The sequence below is a fragment of the Heloderma suspectum genome, chromosome 2 (genome assembly GCF_057233095.1).
Source record: "Heloderma suspectum isolate Gila_16-S chromosome 2, 16-S_ref, whole genome shotgun sequence".
In the NCBI taxonomy this organism is placed as follows: Eukaryota; Metazoa; Chordata; class Lepidosauria; order Squamata; family Helodermatidae; genus Heloderma; species Heloderma suspectum.
In genome coordinates, this window is record NC_139459.1 from 283,313,194 (window position 1) to 283,329,366 (window position 16,173).

Genomic DNA, 16,173 nt, shown 5'->3' on the forward strand with positions numbered 1-16,173 from the left:
GCCTTTGATTGTATGGATCACAACAAACTATGGCAAATTCTGAAAGAGATGGGAGTACCAGACCACCTTACCTGTCTCCTGAGAAACCTGTACGAGGGTCAAGAAGCAACAGTAAGAACCGGACACGGAACAACCGATTGGTTCAAAATTGGGAAAGGAGTACGACAAGGCTGTATATTGTCGCCCTGCTTATTTAACTTATATGCAGAGTACATCATGAGAAACACCGGGTTGGATGAATCACAGGTCGGAATTAAGATTGCCGGGAGAATTATCAACAACCTCAGATACGCAGACGATACCACCCTAATGGCAGAAAGTGAAGAGAATCTAAAAAGCCTCTTGTTGAGGGTGAAAGCGGAGAGTGCAAAAGCTGGTTTGAAACTCAACATTAAAAAAACTAAGATCATGGCATCTGGCCCCATCACTTCCTGGCATATAGAAGGGGAAGAAATGGAAGCAGTGACAGATTTTATTTTCTTGGGCTCCAAGATCACCCCAGACAGTGACTGTAGCCATGAAATTAAAAGACGCTTGCTCCTTGGGAGGAAAGCTATGGCAAACCTAGACAGCATAGTAAGAAGCAGAGACATCACCTTGCCGACAAAGGTTCGTATAATCAAAGCTATGGTTTTCCCAGTAGTAACGTGTGGCTGTGAGAGCTGGACTATAAGGAAGGCTGAGCGCCGAAGAATTGATGCTTTCGAACTGTGGTGCTGGAGAAGACTGTTACGAGTCCCCTGGACTGCAAGGAGGTCAAATCAGTCCATCCTAAAGGAAATCAACCCTGAGTGCTCATTGGAAGGACAGATACTGAAGCTGAAGCTCAAATATTTTGGCCACCTAATGCGAAGAGAAAACTCCCTGGAAAAGACCCTGATGCTGGGAAAGATTGAAGGCAAAAGGAGAAGGGGACGGCAGAGGATGAGATGGCTAGATAGCATCACCGATGCAATGAATATGAACTTGAGCACACTCTGGGAGAGAGCGGAGGACAGGAAGGCCTGGCGTGCTATGGTCCATGGGGTCACGAAGAGTCGGACATGACTTAACGACTGAACAACAATAGTATGGTACCACAGCATCATATAAGGGGGGAAATGAGAGCAAATAAAATTAAAAAGTGACTACTCGCTATCAAAGAGTTTTTTTATTGCATATTTCAACATAATCGGTCAAAAAATTAAACAGGAGAATACTTGATGCAGCTATAATTTTCCAGCTTTTATGTGGGAGGGGCCATAGCTCAGTAGTAGAAGGTCCTGGGTTTGATCCCTGGCACCTCTATGTAGGGCAGGAAAAACTCCTGCCTGAAACTCTGGAGAGCTGCAGCCAGTCAGTGTCAACAGTACAGGGGTAAATGAACCAAGGGTCTGCCTCAGTATATGGCAGCTTCTCATCTCATAGATGTCATCTCATAGAATCATAGGGTTGGAAGGGGCCTACAAGACCATCAAGTCCAACCCCCTGCTCAGTGCAGGAAGTCTCCCATCCAAGGGCTGACTCTGATCAGACGAGATCAGGCGCATCCACCCTGATGTACCTGTCTTCCTATGGGAACCTAATCAAATTGAGGCTTGTTTACATCCTTCTACATTGATGGGAGCTTTTAAATACAGGTGTCAGGCCTGCAAGGATTCATAAGGATTCATTATTAGTCATGCTACGTATTTATGTATATGGTTTCCACTCTCTTACGGTGTACTTTAGTTGGATCCTTAATATGCTGCACTGCTGCATTGGTTGCACCAGCAATATCCCTTTTATATAGGGATAAAAATATTGTTAAAAGTTAAATAGGTATATATTTGTGTTTGCAAAGATGCTGTTTCTGTTCTTTAAATAATCCCCAGGGAAGAAGGAAGCTCTTAAATCTACCAAATAATACCAGTTTATTCTTTTTCTTTTTATACATTATGTACCAGACTTGGCTGCAATGGCCATTCCTTGGCAAAAAGAAGCATTCCTACCTGCTGCAAGGCACCATTTCTCGTATAGATAAAATGTGTGAAATAATACATTTTAGAAGCAATTTTTTTACAGTATTTAATTTCAGACCTTTTGTTTTACTTTCAGTTTTACTGCCAATAATTTGTTTAGTCTTTTACCATAGTAATGGTGGGAAGCTGGTTTTAACATACTGGTTTATCAGCAAGAATGGCAGGCTATATTGGGTTGGATCCAGAATCTGTGTTCCACGAGAGGAAGGGCTGTGCTTGCAAAAGCTCCCTTTGCCTGATTTTTGGGGATCCCTTGGTTACACCACAGCTCACCCCATTCAGCAAGGTCTCCTGATTCTGTGTAGCATTTTTAGGGGGCTGAAGGTGCTGCCGTGGAAAGGGGGGGCAGGGAAGACCACTTCCACCAGCATAGTATTGGGGGTTGCTTGGCATATTCTCAGAAAATGCATATTTTCTGGAGAAATGCCTTGCAGCTTCATGTTTTACTTAAGGGTGAATAACCTTTACCCCCCCACACACATGCAAATGTCTGACAGAAACAATATATGGGAAGGGGTGATCCAGTACACATTGTTTACCTGGACTTCCAAAAGGCGTTTGACAAAGTTCCTCACCCAAAACTCCTGAGCAGAAAGCAGAGAGCAGGCATAAATGGTAAATTCTCCAGATGGAGGGATGTAAACAGTGGGGTTCCACAGGGATCTGTATTGGGACCAATGCTTTTCAACTTGTTCATAAATGATCTGGAATTAGGAGTGAGCAGTGAGGTGGCCAAGTTTGCTGCTGGCACCACATTATTTAGAGTGATTAAAACAAAAAGGGATTGCAAAGAGCTCCAAAAGGATCTCTCCATACTGGGAGAATGGGCATCAAGGTGGCAAATGTGGTTCAATGTAAGCAAAGTGATCCATGTTGGGGCAAAAAATCCCAACTTCACATATAAGCTGATACCATCTGAGCTAGTGGTGAGTGACCAATCTTAGGGTTGTGGTGGACAGCTTGATGAAAATGTTGACCCAGTGTGTGGCTGCTATGGAAAAGGCGAATTCCATGTTAGGCATAATTAGGAAAGGAATTGAAAATAAACTGCCAAGATCATATTGCCCGTATATAAATCTATGGTGCAATCACACTTGGAACAGCACAGTTCTGATCACTGTACCTGAAAAAGTATATTGTGGAGCTGAAAAAGGTACAGAAATGAGCAACCAAAAATGATTATGGGGCTGGAGCAACTCCCCTATGAGGAAAGGTTACAACATAGGAACAGCCATGTTGGATCAGATCAAGGGTCCATCTACACCAGCATTCTGTTCACACAGTGACCAACCAGCTGCCCACGGGAACCCACAAGCAGGACATGAGTGCAATGGCACCCTGCTACCCATGTTCCCCAACAACTGGTGTACATAGGCATACTGCCTCTGATACTGGAGGTAGCATAGAGCCATCAGGACTAGTAGCCATTGATAGCCTTCTCCTCCCTGGATTTGTCCAATCCACTTTTAAAGCCATCCAAATTGGTGGCCATCACTACCTCTGAATTCCATAGTGAATTCCATAGTTTCATTATGCACTGTGTGAAGAAGTATTTCCTTTTATCTGTCCTGAAGCTCCCACCAATCAGCTTCATGGGATGACCCCGAGTTCTAGTATTATGAGAGAGGGAGAAAAATATCTCCTGGATTTCTCAGTGAACTGGCTTTTTCTGAGTCATGAGGATTCCGTGGAGTTGCAGACCATTTTTTTTAACTTTTGAGAAGGATTTGAGCACATGCATCTTTGTAAACAGGAACAAAATTCTTGTACAAAAAAAATCAAATTCTGTCAATGAGCAGACAGAATGAAAGAATCCTGACAATAAGCAAAACACAGATGGAATGGATTTAACAAAATCTGTACATCCCTACTTCTTCACAACTCTTACTGAAATGCTAGTTGAATCCTGATAGAGAATTGCAGCTGCATGGGTTGGTCAAGCTCTCTTTGTGTAAATCTAAGTTAAGATGGAAACATGTTTACCAGTACCACAGCACATCATGTTCTGGACAATGATACCAGGTGGCACGATATGTCAGTCTGTTGTAGTGGAAGTCTGTACATCCAGAAAGTTATTAACTATATGTTAACACAGTTTCCACTTGAGAATATGGAAAGCATGTTATAGAGTGTTCCCATCTTAACTCATATTTACACAAAGGGAGCTTGTCCAAGCCATAATGCTGCAATTCCTTATCAGGATTCAACTAGTGAGAAGCTTTGCAGTTTTTCCTCCACTGCAGACTTGTGGTAATGACCCTATTTCTTATTTCAAAACAATGTTGAAGGAGGAAGATGGCAGTGTCTCCCTTAAAAAGCAGAAACTCCTGAAACAGCATCAAACTTTTCTACCTTTTCATTAATGGTTTCTTCGTTTCCATTTTGTTTTGTCCCATTATAGCATGTTTTGTAGAATGCTAAACTTTAAATGGATTTTGAACTGATGAACAGCAACCACTTTTATTTTTATTTAATTAAATTTATTTTAATCAAATTAGTACAATTTGATTCTCAATAGGATGTCAGGGGATGACTGGCATATTTCTCGATTTCTCTTCTTTAATGCTATATGATTTTGTGCCTTCTGTGACATTTCATGGGAAAAACCCTGGTACTTTTGGAAAGATAACAAGAATTCTTTCATCCACTGAGCATTCTGGCTTGCTAGCATAACTGAAAGCTATTTTATTGATAGTCCCTAACATTAAAAAAAATGACTCAGCCTTTCAGGAGATGCTTAGAAATAATATTTGAAAGCATATATGTTGTGTTCCCATTATTGCCTTTTAAGACCTGTAAGAATACATTTGCTGAATCACACTAGGAGTTCACTTGGGCTGTTTCTACCCAAGACATTTATTGTGCACTCATGATTAGTCACCCATGGAAGTTTGCTGGTCCTATACACGACATCGTCATCCTCCAGCGCACCTCCCACTTTTTGCAAGCTTTATCATGGTTTTTTTTCATGATGATGAAAGTTCAGCATTTTCCCTCCTCCCGCTATGAACCATGGTAAATCTATGGTGTATTGATGAAATGGCACTGTGCTATTGCTGTGATAAAGCACCATCTAGTGTCTGTCTAATGAAACATATAGAACTTGTCTAGAAAGAAAGAAAGAAAGAAAGAAAGAAAGAAAGAAAGAAAGAAAACACCACGTGGAAAGGAGCTGATCGTAATCCCACAAAGAATCCAGAAGCAGAAGCCCTGCTAAAGTTGCAGGATTTTAGCTTCATGTAGAGCAACCCTAGCTCATTATCCTGTTTCTAATGATCGTATGTACTATGTAGACATTTTGGGATCTTTAAACAGGGGTGTTCAACCTTTTTTGGTCCAGGGGTCGGACTTGACCCAGACCAGTCCAGCAGGCTGGATGATGTCAGGGAGCGGAGGCACATCCCAGAGCCCTGCGCCCCTAGTTTGCTTTTCTCTATGCAGAGAGAGGCATGGAGAAAAAGATACAGCTGGCACTTGGAGGAGCAGCTCCTCCAAGTACTGGCTGAGTGACCAGCTTTGTGTGCCACTCATCATTCCAATTGGAATGGTGAGTGGCGCACTACAGGGGATCTCCACTGCTTTCTCTGATCCATGATGAGACAGAACAGTAGAGTGGCCCACTTGGTGCCCCATTTGTCCTCCCTCGGAGATAACAGTGGCGATTTCTCTCCCCACTAGCCGTGAAGGAGGTGGCCTCTGTGGGCCAGATAGGGAGCCCCCGCAAGCCTGAGATTTCTCATCCCTGCTTTAGATGAAATGGAGAAAAACATAGAGCCACTATGCTGCTAGCTTTCAGAAGCCTAAAGTTTAGGGATATCCTCAGCAAAAGGATGTATACTATGATCACTTTACAGAACAGCAAGTATATATAGTGAAGAACATATTGTTTGTTAAGCACTTCAGAACTGTCATTCTCCCCAGCCCCATGTGTTTCTCTGTAACTACTAAGGCCAGAATTTTTCAGCTTAAAAAAAAATCAAGATGTCCGAATTTTAATAAGATCCCACTGCTCTCAAAACATCTGCTTTGGTGAAGGCTTTCAAGCCAAACATTGCTCATTCCTGTAGTATTTAAGCAAGCACCCGTCTTGCTTGTGCATGCATATCCATAAAAAATGTTTCTTCTAAACATAAGATATTGAAAAAATATAGTTACATATTAAGGAAATGCTTGATTATCGCGTGCTGCCTTATGCAGAGCAGTGAGTATTCCACCTGCACAAATTTGTTCATCCTTTCCTCCCACATGATGCGCCTGCCCTTCTGTACCCCTGTAATCCAATAGGCACAGGGAAGGAAGCAGATTGCTTTGCTCTAATGCTTGGAAAATTGGATCAGTCATGATGACTCCTGGAAGAAGTGGAAACGGCTTTTGTCTTTTTCTTCCACATAATGGAAAAGGCTTGAATGGAACGGGGGATGGTACAGGGATCTTAGCATGGTAGGGTTCCATTCTTGGTGTGTGTCTGGAGGGGGCGGGGAATGAAAGCTCAGTACAAATAGAAAATGTAGATGCCTGTATCCTAGCATTTACATGTATATTGTTCTGGTTAATAGATAATGCCAAGCAGTACAGGGCTTCATGGAGAATGGGAAGTTGGGATATTCAACACATTTACTCCTCCCTTCCGCTAAATAGTTTGATCCTACATTCTGTGCCAATCTATTAAGATCATCTGTGAGAGTCCTCTTAAATCTATAATTCATACATGGTTTGAACAAAACAGCATGCATGTAGAGAAGCATTTTCAGTTATTGATCCCCAGCTCTGGAATACTCTTTCTTCTAAGCTTTTCCAGAGCTCAGACCTTGAATCCTCCCATGATAATCCTTACATTTGGCACAAGAATTTGGAGGCGTGGATACGCAGTGGATCATAAAAATAAATGTTTACATGTTGAAGTATAATATTTTATGTCACAATTTTGACTGTTCATAATGGTGGGATAGGCACTAAATAACTAGAGTAATGCAGGGCAGTTTCCTGGCCCTTGTTCTTTCATCCTATAAGATGCTGCCATTCCTTTTCAACTGCAATATGCGGGACTATAGGACTGATTATATGTTACATTTCCCTATGAGGGGAACACATTCTCTAGGTGGATTAATTGACCTGAACCCTTTTTACAGGGACAACAATGGAAGAACTAGCTTTTAAAGTTTTTGATGAGCTTGAATCACTGCATGTACAGCTGTACATACCTTTACATACGTCCTGCTGAATGCACTGCCATTGAAGGCAGGGCCACCTGGATATTGTTCTGTCAGGGCTGGGGTTGTCAGGTGTGGCCCTGCTCCTGCCTTTCATATGTGTGGAGGGAACATCTGAAAAGTGCTTTGTTGGTCTCTTATTTCAAGGTATTGGAAAACCATGATCTGGTAAAAGGGGAGAGGCTGTAGCTCAGTAGTAGAGCACATGCTTTGCATGTAGAAGGTTCCATGTTCCATCCCTGGCATCTCCAGTTAAAGATGACAGGTGGCATGGCTGGGATAGGCCTCTGCTGGAGATCATAGTCACTTTTGAATGTACAAAATGCCTCACATGCATGGCATCAAGCATACTTACCATAGCCCTGCATGGTAGGGCAGTATCCCCCATATTGTAGGGAGGTGGTGGTTTGGCTAAGGCTGTCTAGTGAGGTCATGGCTAGGGTGCAATTTGAACTAGCTTCTTCCCAATTCTCACTTCTCAGTCACCACGTCTCACAAGCTTTCGTATTGCGGTGTGTGGTAGTATGTCTTTCTGCCTTCTCTGCTTCAGTGTAACCTTGGAAAAGTAAAAAGTAAAAGACAAGTTGAAATAGGAAAACCTTGACGATAATTTCTCTCCTAGCACCCAGCCCATACCTCCCTCACTTCCTCCTCCTCCATTTGCGAGGGGGGTTCATTCTGTTTTTTGCCTCAGGGATCATGCAGGGAGGAGGAGAGAAAGGTGGAGATCTGCCATGATGTTTAGTCTTAACACTGTGTGTGCCATACTTAAACTTGTTTCAATGGCATTATTATAGATTTATACTGGTGGCTTGGCAGTAGTAAATATTTCTCCTCTGTATTGCACCTTTTCAGACTGAGTTTCTGTGTTACACATACATCTGTTTCAGGCTGGAGGATGGATTTACTTTTTCTTTACTGCAGATTGAAAGATAGGAGCAATAAGAGTATTGGAAGCTGCTTATTTCATAAAGCCAGCTTGCTTCATACACACACTTACCTCTCCTTTTCAGGGATTATCTTTAGGATGTTTTATTGGGGCTTAAATCAGCCTTCCCCAAACCATGTGTTGGACTACAACTCCTGTCACCCCCAGCACACGTGGCCATGTGGACTGGGAATAATGGGAGTTGTAGTTCAGCGCATCTGGGGGACAGCCAGTTGGAGAAGGCAGCCCTACACAAAGATGCAGTAGTTGCAGCTGGAATAACAGTAGCATTCCAGACTAGCATACCTCAAGCATTTGGTGGTGTTTTGTGATTCAGATTTGTTCTCTGCCTGCAGATGGGATGTCCTCTTTGTTTTCTTGGCTTAGGATGCATGTGAAACTGGCATGCTAGGAGAGGCTGTGCCGAATAGCAGGGATATCTTAAAAACTCACTGTATCCACATGCCTATAGAGTCGTGCAGACCTCAATGAAGATAAAATTAAACCTCCGAGAGTTACCGCTTCACAAAGCACTGAAGCAGTCTTGTGTTGATTCATACTCTGTTCGTTTTCAGTGTAGAAATGGGGAGGTCTATCTCTTCACAACCAGGAACAGTAGTAACTCTTCATAGAATAGTATAGTAGGGTTGGAAGGGGCCTACAAAACCATAGAGTCCAACCTCTTTTGTCCGGTTCTTTGGTCCTTCACAAATATTAATTCTATATGTAAACTACAGTGTGCATGGCACAGCTGTGGTAGTTTTTCATGCTGAAGATATTAGGAAAAAGCTTCAGATTCAACCTCATGCTGTCAGTGGTTGGATGCTTACAGCGTTTTAATAATATATGATCTATTTGTGAGGTGTTTGCAGCTGATTCTGTCCTAACATGCTAAGGCACAGACAAAATCAGAGGAGCAGGATGAACAAGGTTATTCTAAATAAACAGTGCTAGGAAACCACCTGACTTGGTGGGAAATGGCAACCTTTTAGTTAGGAGTGATTTACTACTTAAATGTCAGGAATGAGAAAACTCTTGCCCATGAAACCTCCCCTTTCCTTCTCCCCTTTACCAATATACATTAATATTTTTAAGGCAACTATTTTGCACTGGTGTATACTGACTTCCCAAGCCAGCATTCAGTTATATGGCAAACTGTGTAAGCCTGAAAACTCCATGCAAAATAAGGATCACACTGCAGCTTACATTTAAGATATATTTAGTCTTTCCATTTCTGTTGTTTTAAATCTGCTACTGTATTTTAAAACTTTGCATTGCTGCTAGGTTTTATTTTGGTTTTTGCTTTTATTTTATACTGTAGTTTCAAACTTTTATATTGTATCTTATGTTGTATTTATGGTTTTAATTGTTGTAAACTGCCCAGAGAGTGTTGGCTATTGGGCAGTATAAAAATGTAATAAATTAATATAATATAAATAAATTTTAGTCATGACCCAGTTCTGTGTCTTAGTTGCCTGCCATGCTAGACACCTGTGAAGGGGCATTCCGTCAAGTAACAATGCCATATGGATCCAGTGCCCAAAGTGGGATGGGGCTCCTTGGAGGAAAGGCAGGGTATAAATGGAACAAACAGTGTCAACGTGGGATAAAAAAGGGAATCATAGAATAGTAGGGTTGGAAGGGCTTACAAGGCCATCGGATGGTGGGATGGTTAGGCCAGACTCAATTATGTCCGCCTGAAAAGAAGTGGGATGGCATTCCACCCCACTGTGAACATCGTAGGGGGCATTAATTTATTAATGTATATGTGAAAAAGGTATGGAATACTGGAAATGTATTTACTACTGTGTTGGGTATATACCTACCAACCCTGGCTATATCACTCCATATTATTATTGGCATTTTAAAATGTTTTTATCATATTGAAATCATGTATGATAGACATTTTTATCATGTAGAGCATTTTAATGGGAAGACGGGGTAAACATCATTTTAACAGGGCAATCCTAACTTTTGGAGCTAGCTCGCTGGAGGCTTTTGGACAGGTGGAAGAGCCCTTCCGCTGGCTCCCACTAGTGGAGGGTAGCTCTGCCGACGGGAGGCTCTGTCTGGCTCAGCAGCTCCATTCTGCCCACAGAACGCTCAGTGGGCAGTGCTTCTGCCAAAGTAGCTGGTGGAAGGACCCCAAAGGGGGCACTGCAGTGGGGCCAGCTTTTGGATCCACTGGATTCAAACCCCACAGATCCCCTGAGCGGGACAATCCTCAGTTCTTTCAGATGCGGCAGCCTGGAGCAAAAAGGAGTGCACCCCTTCTTCCCTGGCCAGCCTAAGTGGACAGAGCTTGGGTTGTGGCGTTAGACCCATCACTTGTCTCCTCCCCGACCTCACCTTGGATTGTTCTGCAACTACATAAAATTATGCGCATCTGGGAATCAGTGTGGCTTCTGAGCTATGTTTCGACATAGCAGATGGGAAAATGTATCAAACTACTTCCCATCCACAGCAGAACAACATGTGTGCAAATGAACTACATCTTAACCTTTGGGTCCCTTTTAATTCCTGGTTCAGATCTCATTGCATGAACTCCCTACATCTCAAATCAGCAACCCCACTCTGTTTTCACTATGGAGTTGTAATGGTGACCTCACCAGGGTCATTGTTAGGATTAATGAGATAAAGTATGTGAAGTGCTTTGAATACTCAGAGTTATACATAAGTGTAAAGTATTATTACTGTCACCCTCATTGGGTCAGTTTCACATTATCAAATAAGCCATGGTGGGCTGTGGTGCATGTGGTTGGCCATTCTGTATATTCAAGCCACAGCTTGTTGAGTCATCTGAACCTGGATGATGGGGGTTGTGCAACCCTTAAACAACCCTCACGTAACCCATGGCCTATGCTTGTTTAACCCTCGCACAACCTCTGCCACCTGGGTTCAACCGATAGCTTGAATATTCCCAAACTGCCCAGTTAAACAAGCCACGGTGGGCTGCTGTGATCAGGAGAATCTGTATAAAGCCTTGGATATGTGCACCTCTCATGCACATGGGCTCTCCCTTGCCCAGTTTATGGCTTTTGTTTTCCTCTTGCTTGTTTATTGCATGGTTGTATGTTTCCAGTATTGTCTGAGTGTGCAATAAAGCATCTCCTGTGAGAGCATTCCTTTCTTTTTAATATGCCTGTTTGGAAGGATGATAGATGAATCCTGCCCACACACCTAGACCAGCAGGCTAGTGCATCTTTAATATAGGAGAACAACAAAGAGCAGATGATGCAAAAATGAAACAAGCCAAAATTATACAAGATGCAAGAGGAGGAATATCTTGCAAATATAGTTTTCTCCTTAATGTCTGCCCCACACCCAAATATTTGAGAAGGGGATGGATTGTGTAGCAAGTCCAAAAGGCATGCAAATTATTATTTACATAAATGTATCATAACACCCCCATTATTCTAAAGAATGAAGAATGTTGGCTTATTATAGCCAAATGTAGCCAAAGTAGCTAGTGAATGATAAATCTAATGATAAATTATAGCCAAATGATAAATCTAAGATGCTCACCACTAAAGATTGTATCTTGCCTACCAGCCAAAGGAAGGAAAACAGTGTTTAGAAAATGACAAGGTGCTTTATATATAACTAACACATTTCACACAGCTTTTCTCACTCCTTGTCAGTACACTGGTCATGACTTGTCTAAACAATGGAACCTTCCTCCTTGATGGCTTTCCTTCCTCCTGTATCTCCCCTTTGCTGTCCATTGGGAACTCCCCTGCTGAGCTTGTATTTCTTCTTCCATAGTCCTACGCATTTCTGAAATGGCTCTCTGTCATAAGAACACTGGAACAGGCGCATCTGATCCAGCATCCTGTTTCCCACACTGGCCAGCCAGGTGCCCATGAGTAGCCCACAAGCATGGTATGAGGGTAATAGCACCATCCTGCTTGTGTTCCCCAGGAACTGGTATAAAATACTGCCTCTGATCCTGGAGGTGTAGCCATCACGACTGGTAGCCATTGATACCCTTATCCTCCACGAATTTGTCTGAATTTGTCTAAATCCCTTGATGGTACAAGATGGTACCATCTTGTGGTAACAGTTTCCATAATTTAACTGTGCACTGTGTGAATAAGGACTTCCATGACCCAAGCAATCTAATGATGCTTTCTGCTCTCATTCCCTGCAAAGACTGCTGAACTTTCCTTCCCTCCCTCCTACTAGGTGGCTCCAGCGTGTGTGTTTTTCTCCCCTGAGTTGATGGTTCCCTCTTCACACTCTGGTGATACTCATGGTGCTTCTTCCTGATCCACAGTATGAGAGGCATCCCCCACCCCACCCCACCCCACCCCACCTCACCCCACCCCACCCATGCCACTCGCTCAAGTCTCTTGGCATATGCAAAAAGCTCATAGAAGGACGATCTCTTACCATGCTGATCTCTGTAGCAAGCAGAAGTTCCAACACACAGTGTAATCAAAGAGATCTTTTGGCTGAGAACTTGGGGAAGGAGATCTGTGCCCTGCTGGGTCTGCTCTTTGCCAGAGTACTTGTCTTTGGCAAGCATATTTATGGAGGCCTGCTTTTTATTCTGTAATCGTCACTGACGATTAGGAATATAATGCTGGCAACTAAGGGCAGGAATTGCTTGCTGAGTTTTATGTTTCCCTTTGCTTTGGTGTTGTAAGTTGCTGTACCCTTACACCGGTACTCTGCATTTTATAGAAGTAGGGTGCTATATGGTTTGCAATTATTATTGCATTCTCATGGATCATCATGGATTATTGCATTCTCATGGAGTGAATTAGTAAATTGATATATTAACAATTTCAGTGGTGAATATAGAGCTTGGGAGACCCAGCTGCTGGCATGAGGTAGCAAAATTACTTCTTGTATTTTCAGGAGATTAACCCTGGTGGAATAAATAGGTGGAATGCAGTGTCCACACAATGTAAGAAGGTGTAAGAGGGCTTTTCGTTTTCCATATAGAGATTGTAAATAGGTTTAGGAAGACTCTTGCCATCGTTGCTGCAAGGAGAGGAAGCCCTTCAGTGTTGCAAGGCAGGTGGGATCCAGTGCTCCTGCTGCTGCTGCCTTGCTGGAGCTCTACCTCCACCTGGGGGAACTTCTCCTCTGCCTCCTTGCAGACCCAGGTCCAGCCAAGCACCACCCCACTCCCAGCTGCAACACCTGTGGGAGCTGGGGCATAAAACCCAGGCCTCTGTGGGGTAGGACCGCTGCTGGTGGGTGTCGCTGCCAAAGGGGGCGACACCAAAGGGGGTCACCCCTTTGGGGGAGCCACTTCAGGGGAGCATGAGGGCGAGGGCCTGTCCCCCTGCTTGAAAGGAGGGAAGGGGACTGTTTGCCTCAGTGTGGCCTGCTGGACTGCCTGCATTAGATATGTGTTTTTTAATGAAGGGGGGAGGTGTTGGGAGCCAGGGAACGGCCATTACAGTTCTACAGAGCAGAGGGACATATGGAGTGGGGAGACAGTCACACTCTAAAGGCAGAGTGTGTAACAACAGGGTGCTGACTGTCCCTAAACTGTCCCCCAACTCAAATAACCTGGATGGCCCTGGCAACAGACCCCCTGGGTTGAAACTGCTGCTGCTGAATGCCAGGTTGGTGAATGGTAAAGCAACTGGACTTGATCCTGCATGAGCACACTGACCTGGCCTGTATTACAGAGACCTGGCTGGATGAAGCTGGGGGGGGGGGGGTTAATCTCTCTCAGCTCTGCCCTCCAGGGTTCTCTATCCAGCAGCAGGCAAGACCTGGGGGGTGGGGAGGTGGAGTGGCAGTGGTCTATTGGGATTCGGTCCCCCTCACCAGGTGCCCTATCCCGCAGTCTGATGGGTTCGAGTGTGTGTATTTGAGGGTGGGTGCCCGGGACAGAATAGGGATTCTGTTGGTGTACCGCCCAGCCTGCTGCTCAACAGTCTCCCTTCCTGCGCTAGCCGGGGTAGTCTCGGGGTTGGTGTTGGAGACCCCTTGGCTTGTTGTGCTGGGAGATTTCAACATCCATGCTGAGGCTGCCCTGTCGGGAGCGGCTCAGGACTTCATGTCTGCCATGACAACCATGGGTCTGTCCCAGAAGGTATCTGGCCCCACTCATGCTGCTGGGCACACTCTGGACCTCGTTTTCTGTGCTGGATGGGGTGATAGTGATCTGAGTGCTGGCCATGTCCTATAAAGCCCTGTACAGCTCGGGTCCAGGTTATCTGAAAGTCCGTATTCTCCCCTATGAGCCTACTCGTGCCCTGAGATCTTCAGGGGAAGCCCTTCTCACCATCCCGCCATCATCACAGGCATGCCTGGTGGGAACGCAGGAGAGGGCCTTCTCGGTGGCTGCCCCAAGGCTCTGGAAGTCCCTTTCCAGGGAGGCGAGAGTGGCACCCTCCTTGATATGCTTTCGTAGGCAAGTAAAAACATTTTTGTACCAGCAGGCCTTTGGGGATAACTGGTCTGGACCTGTGAAAATGTGACGTATGGATATTATTTTTGTGGTGGTTGTCTTTTAATGTTTTAATATTTTTACAATTTTAATATCGATGATTTAATTATATTTTTAACTTTTGTATAGTTGTATTTATATTTATATTTATAGGTTTTAATTGTATAAGTTTTAATGTTGTAAAGCTGCCTTGAGTCCCAGTATTGGGGAAAAAGTGGGATATAAATAAATATAATAATTATAATAATAATAGGATGTAATAAGAGAGTACACAGCTTAATGTTGCTATTGCCTGCCAGGAAACATTATGAATTTGGTTTTAATCTTCCTCTTCCTGTGAACTGAAGTCAGTGCTTATTAAATCCTGTTGTCACAGGAGTCAGAGCTCCAAAAGTACAGAATAGGCAGATAAGGGGCAAAGGTAACTGGAATGCTTTATTAGTAAACTTGCTAAATCCCTGCTTAGTCCTTTTGATTTCTTTGCAGATTATAATGATAGCTTTGGTACAAAAGCTGTCTCTGCTGGAGGACTAAAGCACCAAGTCTTTTTCTGTTAACACAGTCCAAAAATTCTGAGATCCAAATATCCCTTCATTAAATATGAATTGGAAACCTGGGAGCAAAAGCTCTGTACCTTTCATCCAGGCCTACTTTATTCATAATTATTCACTTTTAATCATTCTGGTTTTGGTGAGGACTTGTATAATGTGAACTCTTCTTATTGCTTTATTGCCGTAGTTGACTTCCTGCCTGAAAAAGTACTCCCTTAATCTCGAAAGCTTGCATGTTCAACAACAAGAGCTTGTCTTTATCTGCTTTATAGAGCAAACACACAAACTTATGCATCAGCATTGCCAATCAACTAAGTGTTTAAGCTTGCATTCCTAAGTATAGGAAGTCCAACTGAACTCGATGGGATTTGCTTGCAAGTAAACATGTTTAGAACTGGACTGTTAGTTGTAGATTCTTTTGGAATGTTTTAACTGATTACTCATCAATGTAGGCATGTATTAACCAGCATCAGGATACATTTTATAAGGGGAAAATGTGCATAAAACATCTTGCAACTGTGGATTTTTTGCCCTCTATGTTGATATTACACATTATACAAGTCCTCACCCAAACCAGGATGATTAAAAGTGAATCATTATGAATAAAGTAGGCCTGGATGAAAGCTACAGAGCATTTGCTTCCCTAAATCAAGATCTCTAGCCTGTCCCAGTGATTTTCTATATCTACAGGAGGGAGGTACAAGGTAAATTAGATCTTATACCCAACGGTGTGTGTTCTTCTGCTCTCCCCTTCTTCCACTTGAAAAGGGTTCTGAACAGAATGATTGAAATATCATGTATCTGATACCTGAGCTTCCCAATAGATGATCCTATTTTCAAGGTCAAAAGATTTATAATGTTCAAAGCAAGCAGTAATGCTAAACAGGATCCCCTATTGGGAACTGCAGTACTTAGAGAACAAATCGATGGCCTCCTCTTCTACCCTTAAAGTTTTTGCTACTGAAGTCACCAGTTTCCATTTCACAATAGTTGCACAACCTATAGAAAGCAAAAGTCTCTTATAGTAAGCAAAATGTAGTACAGCTTAGTTATTGATGGGAATATATCA

At 43.2% G+C, this 16,173-nt stretch overlaps 1 protein-coding gene across 9 annotated transcripts in view; it reads left to right on the plus strand.

The window, feature by feature from the left end:
- MAPKAPK3 (MAPK activated protein kinase 3) overlaps positions 1–16,173 on the plus strand; it is a 92,124-nt gene that overhangs the window by 37,534 nt on the left and 38,417 nt on the right. The gene's annotated exons all lie outside the window — the stretch shown is intronic.